Genomic DNA, 8,398 nt, shown 5'->3' on the forward strand with positions numbered 1-8,398 from the left:
AGACTCAGTCACATACAGGCACAGAATGGTTAGTGTTGCAATTCTTCTACAGCTCAGAACAGCAAGAAACTAGCTGTGGTTGGATCACTGTGGGTACATCAACAGCAAAACAAAAAAAAGTGGCTAAATAGCGCAAAATATACTGTGAAAACAGGAAGGAAGATCATGTAGGTGGGACCATATGGCATAAGCTTCTTCAGTAACTACAGAACATTCCTCTTCCGAGAATGAAGAAATAGAGCTTGATATAGAAATGTTTTCCCATGCATTCAAAGTACTTGCTTAATATAGAACATGGAAGGAATCAAACTTGAGATTGTTGCTAGTATCTGTATCTTTGATGGAGGTTTTTGGGCCACGTCCACTGAAGAGCATGAGCAGGGATGCAAAATCAATGACAAGTGCATGAAGTATGTGCCCGACTAGAACAAATGCAAAGGACATTCATCCTCCTGGGCTAAGGTGGGGACCAAGCTCTGCCTTTTCTTCTCATCATTTTCTCCTGAAACAGCATCACTTTTTGGAAGAGAAACTGTATAAAAATTGATTTATTTCCTTCCTTCTTTGTCAGGAGAGACTAGGAAGACAGCAATTCCATGCCAGTTTATTTGTGGAGGAATCGTGCAATGGTCAGCTCACAACAGAGAGGACAGGAGAAAACCTAAGAAGGGTATGTGTGTTGAGTGAGGAAACACAGAAGTCCCTTGATAAGAATGAAGAAGCATGAACCCTGTGAAACTCTGTGAAGATACTGTGTGAAGGTTTCCTTCGGTATTGAGGTTGCAGGCTCTTGGATGTAGCCCTGAGGAGACATGAGTCAGGAATTGTTTTGAGTGGTTTCAGCATTTAGGGCCTGAGTTTGGGTGTTAGTTGAAGAGGAGCAAATTGAATCCCTGTGTGATTGCAGGGAAACGTATGGGAACCTCACCTTGGGCAAGAGAGAGGGGTCTGGATTCATGAAGGAGATGTGGGAAGGAGAAGGGGGAGAGAAGACAGCAGCTCAAAAAAGGAAGGGTCTGGATAGAGTAAAAGGAAAAAGGGAATGGGAAGAAATAGGATAACAGCATTACTCTCATTTGATTTTGGACTTCCATTTCCCAGAAGGGACCGAGGAGTTGGTTTACACTGAACTACTCGGCAATGGGTAACCAGGACACTGGCCTCAGACGTGCAATGGGTTAAGGGATTGAACAGCTTTAACTGGGAATGCCAGTATTGGTAAAAGTGGCATGCAGGCCAGAAAAAGGATTGAAGTAGCAGAATACACAAAGTTGCATAAATCTAGGCTTCAGTTGTGGAAAAGGAAGCTAATTACACTTAATGGTGCTGGAAGAGAGAGCTGCAGGAGAGGGGAAAGTGGCCAGCCCAGAGCGAGACTATTCCAAGGGCATGTCAAGAACATCGTCCTGCTTAAGTGATTCAGCCATTTGACTCGGGAAAGGGAAACTTCACAGATGTGTCAGCCCCAGACACACCTTCTCCCAGTTCTTTCCTCAAGGATATCTGGATACCGGTATCTTGTGGTCAGCTGGACAACCTGTGCTGTGTTGTCTGGATGCAACCCTAGCTCCCAGTCTCTGATGGCAATCTTCCCAGCTAAAACAATGGTCTTTTTCATTTACCAGTGATGCAGACCTAGCAGACATATCAGACCATAACTGTTTTCTTTTTTTTCTGTGTGTGTGTGTGCGTGTGTGCGCGCGCTGTTAATCACCAGCCAGTGATTTTATTTTGAATGAGCATGACAAAGCAAGGGGCCATGGTAGCAGAAGCACATTGTAGGAGCTCTGGCACAAATGCACTTGAGCTGTACCAGACATCCACGTTCTTTGTAACCAGGGCTATTCCTGCATCAGCAAGGAGAGGAAACCTAAATGTAACCCCTGCACGCACTTACATAGCAAGCCTTTCAGCTGACTAGTTTTTATGGGGCTGCTGCCTTCAGCAAGACCCAGGAAACTCAGGGAAAGCAAACATTTTACCATCTTCTAATATTTCTTAGATCTGAATGCCTCTTACCTTTCCCTAAGTTTCTGTTTTCTGCTTGAGAGATCGAGACCCCGCAGTGGGCTTTTCCGTCCCTCTGCCAGGCCACAAAGACTGCTCACTGGGTTTGGAAAGAAAGACAGAGGCGACTGATGGCCCTGGCTGGGTCACATTAAGTCTGTTTGCATTCTCGAAACTGTTGCCTCAAAGGAAGCTGTTCCTCTGTACAATTACAATATTGCCAAGCAAATTCGAATATGGAAGAAATCCCCAACTGCCTGCAAAGAAAAAAGAAATCTAACTCCATACAAATTATTTTTTTCATTCTAATGGTAGAAATACTGCCGGTTTCAATAGACAGGAGGAATTTGTCCTCTGAGTACGATGACGAGGCTGTAGAGAAATGCCTGCCCTCCCAGTGCCAAGGGAAATGCTGCACTCGGAGCATCCCCTGGCCATGTAAAACAATCCAGTACGGCCCAGAAGAGACGATGTCCGAGGGAGCGTCTCACAGCACAGCACAGCACAGCACCATTAAAGACTGTGTAAAGTCTAAGGAGAGGCTTTTGGCTGGGGACGTAGTTTTCATTTTCCTATATTGCCCCAGGGAGTTGGTTACCCAGCCCCTCCGTTAAATCAAATTATTGCTAAGCACGTCGGGTGCGATGGAGCCGAGCAGGGGCAGACATTCGCACTTGCGGTAGTCGTGCAGGGTCCCCGCGCGGTCACGGGAGAGAAGCCCCACCGGTGGGCAGCTGTCCTCCTCGGGAAGAGGACGAGCTGTACCCTGGGGAGCCTGCTGGTCCCTAACGGGAGCCGACGGACACCGGCTCGGACGCAGGGCTCTCCTCCACCAGCACGCCGTGTCCGCGTAGGGGAAGCCACCGCCGGGTCTTCCCACCTCCTTTCGTTCGGGGCGTTGGAGGCAGCAGCTCCGTGGAAGGCTGGACCCTGGGCAGAAAAGCAAGGGTCTGACCGTGCCTGCAGAAAAGCCACGTCCAAACGCGCCTGCAGGCCAGCCTGGGCATCGGTGGTTATTCGTGCCAGGACTGGTGTGGATCCCCGTGTGCGAGGAGCAGCTCCGTGAAGCGTTGCAAGCAGGAGAAAGCAAAAGCTTGTGGGAGGTTCGTACCGGGAAACAATGAAACATCTTTCTTTCGAAACCTGGTTGCCATAGAACAAAAAGCAGTTATCTATCTCGAGTGTTTGGAAAGCAGAGTTTCTTCCTAATGAACACTTAGGACGGTGTTTATTCCCTGCTTAATAGAGTCTCTGTGAGACAGCAGACTTAATTGTAATAGTAGTCTTTCGAAATGACACATATTTTCCTGCTCCGAGATCTCTAACATCTATTGAGACTGTCGGAGACTTAAAACGTAACCAAATACAGCTGAAATTTTCCATGAAGTGGAAACTGGAAATGGCTGATGGTTTGCAAAAGTTCATTTCAGAATGTATTTTTTTGAACTGTTTTCTTTCAGTTAATGTAATGTGGTTTCCATTTTTATACTCATTACTTACAGTATTTTACTATGTGCGACTAGTGATAGCATGTAATTACTTAATTGAAGTATTCTATTATTTTAATTATCTTTAAAAATCATAGAGGCAAGTGTTATTTAGCATGTTTAAAAGTTTTATCTTCTTTTCTATTTCTTGTGATTTTTTGATGCTGGCATAAATGCCATGGAATTGTGTGCAAATAATAAAATTAAAAATCAAATTCTTTCAACACTGGATAATGAAATTCTGAAAATATTTTTTTCATTGTAAAAGTGATAAGCCAGTAACTTTATATTATGAAAATCTTATTATGAATAATAGTATGAAAATCTAGGGTTTTTTCAACTCAGTTCAGATCTTTATGAAAATTACACTTTCAGACAGTACAAAAAGCAAGACTGGGAATAAATTCACACAAGTCTATTATAGAATGCTCTTCTCCAGTGTACTTTTCATACAAACTTTGTTCAAACGTATAGACCTTTGATCTAGAGCTCTCCCTTCAGAGACAGACTCGTAATTCCCGCTAAACCTAAGAGGCGTGCATGCCATTGCATGCATAAATCTGGAGAAAGAATTGGGCCTAAAGTTTGAACAAAGCAAAATGATCAGATAGCCAGATAAATTATTGTGATGGAAGATGTGACTAGGCGGGGATGGCTAAATTAATTCAAATTGCCTCACGTTTGCCATAGGCAAACACATACCACAGGTTAACTCTGAAGCTTGCTGCAATGCTAGTTTTTCATGTGTTATAATTCCTCTTAGCTATAGCTACCAAGAGGGAAACTGGTGTAGAAATAAAATATGTATTGGTATTATTATTTTATAAGCATAAATATTGAATTGATTGCATGTTTTGATGTAGCATACAATGAACTAGTGTAAAACACATCCGTATTTAGACAAACACAATTCAAAAGTTTATGATGGCTTAGTCTGGAGGGTAGCACCTGGGCGTGCAGAAAAGCGAAGAGAAGCTGAACTTCCACACGTGTCGCCTTAATGAAGAAAAAGAACCATCTAATGGGGCTAAATGCAAAAGCGGTGATCAAGGGCTGGGCAAAGTGAGTCAAGCGAGCCCGGTGGAGATCCTGCGCCTTCCAGACGTGGCCTCTTGGCTTTGCTGAATGCCACGAGAAGAAAAGGAGGAGGGCAGAGAGGAGAGGACCAAGGTCCCGGCACTACCCGGGGCTCCCGTGGTCACCTCTACGCAAAATCAGCTTTACGGCTCCGTCGGGAACGTATGAGCCCCCACTGCAGCTCCGGCATTCAGACCGGGAAACCTTTCTCCCCAGACGAGATAACATCTGCTGCTGCTGCTGCTGCTGCTGCTGCTGCTAAATGATGATATTAGTCAAGCAGTTCAAGTGGTAGCAGGCTGTGCAGGAGTAGAGAAAGTTCAAGTTTAAAGGCAGCTGTCGATGCACGACTGAACGGCGGGGGAGGGAGAATTGTACAGCTGCACAGAATGGTATTTATTTCGGGGCGGGGGGGTTGAAGGTTGGGGGTTTTTTCATTTAAATAAAACCTTAGAAATTAATTGCTGCCTGCGGTCAGGGCAGTGTGTTGGAAGGAGCCGGTTGAGGAGCCTTTCTGGTGCAAAGAGGCCCCAGCGAGAAACACCGCAGACTGATCGTAGCCAGGAAACTTGCAAGTGTGTCAAAGCTGCCTCTTTCCCTGCACCACATTTCACGTCCGCAACCTTACAGTCAGGAGGATGAAAAAGTGCTCTGACAGCATGTAAAAACCCCAAAGTCACGCCTCCCTGCAAGGCAGAGGCCAACTCCACCACCCTGTCCCCGTTCCATATGTGAGATAATTTGAATTTATCCAGATGCTGCGTAAGTTGTCGTTATTTCCAAGACGTCTAGCGCGTGGACTCAACAGGTTCTGGATCACCTGTATGATCCTAAGGGCAGGGGGGAATGCAAACTGCCGTGGGCATCACGCCCCTGAAAAAAAACACAGAAAGCAAAGCAGGACTGCGAGGGCAATTATTCGGGATCGAGGTATCTCAGGGACCAAGCACCTGGCTGGCCCTGGCCGTTCAGCGTGGGCATCCCGGGCTATCAGCAAGGTGTTGCAGCCACCTCCTGTACCTATTTCACCGAGAAGATTTTGTATATTACCCCAGCACCCACAGCCCGACTTTTGAGCGCTTTGCAAACTGCCCCCCTTGCCAAAACCTGGGCCTCGTGGCGAGCCTGCTGCGTCTCTTCCTTCGACTGTTTGGCTGGTGTCCAGTTTTTGGGGGGCTTTGGGTTTATTTCGGTGTGGGTTTGGGGTTGGTTTTTTTTTTGAAAGCCTAAGTCAACAGAAGAACTCAGTGAAAAATATAGCGATGGCTAATTTCTAATGGAAGAAACGTGCAGACTTTAGCGGAATATACGGCAAGAGACAGCTCAAAACAGAAGGGTCTAGGACTCGTTTTCTACAAAAAGCGCTGTTTTTCCCTTGACTTCTCACAGCGGTCTGTGGGGGACGGGGAGTCTACGCAGACCTTTGCGTTTGTTACGGCCACCTTCCCTATCTGTGGAAACTGTGATACGCGCAGACGCCGCTCCGGCTCTCACCGGCGTAAACCTGCAATAAATCCGCTGTTTTGGAGCGAGGGGGTTAGATTTACCCGGCTGCCCCCCTCCCCTCGCCACAGCATCCCCGCGGTGCCCTGAGGAGCTGGGCGAAGCGTTGGGCCGAGGGCAGGAGGAAGGGAAAACTGAGAGGGCTCAGTGTTGCCGTGTTATGAAGTGACAGATAGAGCCAGCCAGGCAGTGCCCCGGCCCCGCGTGCGATGATATTCGTTTCACACAGACCCTGCCTGTTCCAGCTGGAACGATAGGAGATGCAAACTTTGACTTCTGCGTTTGAAAGAGATATTGTTTGATGGAAGTGTGTGGGTGGCGGGTAAAACAAGCAGCTAAGTGTCAGCACAAGAAGCAAACATTCTCCTTCCCCCCCCCCCCCCCCCCCGATGTAGTTTTTGACGTAACGAGCATTGCTCCCAATTTTCCTTCCAAATAGGCATTGCACCCGTCCCCATGGCAACTGTCATGCTCAAAAGATGTCCTGTCAGGAGCCATGAAAGGGCCAGAGACATTTGTATTAGATGGTCACAACTGCGCTAGCTAATGCTTAACAAATACGCTACGAGGCTGCGTTCGTCAAAATGAAGAGCGCAAACATTTGTGTTCCATTAAATAGAAATTAATAAGATTCGAATAGGAAGAAACCAAACTGGACTGTTTTTTTGTGTATACAGCTGTGTTATGAAGTAATACAGGGAATGTTAGTATGAATAATGATTGCACATGTGCATTCAATTTATTTCTTCTACTTCTTGTATGGTCTCCTTTAACCCTTTTTCTCTATAGGTTTTTCAGAAATCAAACACAGGTTTAACAGCTGGGAAAGACAGGGATTTCAACCGCTTCTTTCACACTACCGAGGTCCAATAGCACTTCTTTATTTAAAGGCACTCTGGGTCATTGGGAAGTTGTGCTTTTGAAAAATGTTCACGTACTTGATGATTGAGCACATGAATGTGGTGGTCTGATTTTTACCACGGAAAAGAAGCGCTCCGGTCTCCAAACGAAGCGGGTTGTATCCTGAACCGCTGTGCATCCTCCTACCTTCCTTGGCTACGGGCAAGCGGAGCTGATTTATCCCAGCTGAGGATCTGGCCTTAGGTCCAGGCATTAAAAAAAAGTAACAATAAGGCATCCTCTTTCCAGCTTAGCTGAAAATCAAAAGTGAAAGTTCAGGAAGGCAGCGGAGCCTCCTCCCACGACAGCCCTTCTCCTGGCTCCCCGTCACCCAACATAATTTAGAGCAGTTCCTTCCACCCGCTGCTGCAAGTAAACAACAGAAGCGGACTGTGTTACACGGCCTGACAATGGCAGTCTGTACTCGGCTTTACAGGCCACAAAAGGCTATGGTAGCTTTGCTTTCTCCGGTCAGCTTAACCTCGCTCCTTTTTTTCCAAGAAGGGGGGGGAAAAAAAAGAAGGAAAATTGGCCAGAGTTCTGGCTCAGCAATGGTCCCAGGCCAACTGCCCGGTGCATGTGTGTGTACCAGTGCCTGGACTGCCTCTGCCTTTGCTGCTCATAACTCTTCTTCACTTATCATTTCCCTGCTTTAACCTCCTAGCTTCACAGGCAGCAGAAATAATCATCCCAGAGACTGCATTTCCATCGCACGAGGCTTTTATTCCTGCAAAGCCTAGTTTTGCAACAGTTTGAATGCTTAAATATTTGTGCCAGGACTCTTACCTCCTTCCCTCTTCTCCCTTTCACCTCACACTCCCGTCTCTTTCTTTTCACCTGTGAAACTCCTGTTATCCCCAAAAACCTCCATCTGTCAGGTTGAACTGAATAAGACCCTCAGCCCAGACTGGACGAGTGGGAGGGGAGGCAGCAAATGAAAAACATTTATCTTTCTAGGTGTAATTGCAAAAGAGGAATTTGCTATTCAATCAGCATGTACATGTCCAGACCTGGACTTCTGTAGAGAAGCCAACTTTCACTTAATCATTTGGATAGGTAGCTGTTCTTCTGGAGAAGTTTCACCAGGCCACACTCCCCTATTCTTCTCTGTTTCCCCAAGCCTTCAGAACAGGACAACAACCGAAGGACACTAACAGTCTTCCCCCCCAAACTGTGTTCAAACACAAATGAGCTCTGGGCAGTTCCAGATGACTACCAAAAAAAAAAAAAAAAGCAAAAAGCCCTGACTCGAGCTCACCCCTGTCGTTGCATCTCCCGTGGGTGCCGTGCAGTCCCACGCGATGACGGGCCCTCTCCACTTGCGTGGAGAACCCTCCACCTTCCTGAGCACCACCAGGCTCTGAAGACACCCAGCCTCGGGAACTTTTGTCCACAGCACATGCTTTAAATTGGAAAATGCCTAT

This window comes from Accipiter gentilis, chromosome 13, assembly GCF_929443795.1.
Source record: "Accipiter gentilis chromosome 13, bAccGen1.1, whole genome shotgun sequence".
Lineage (NCBI taxonomy): Eukaryota > Metazoa > Chordata > Aves > Accipitriformes > Accipitridae > Astur > Astur gentilis.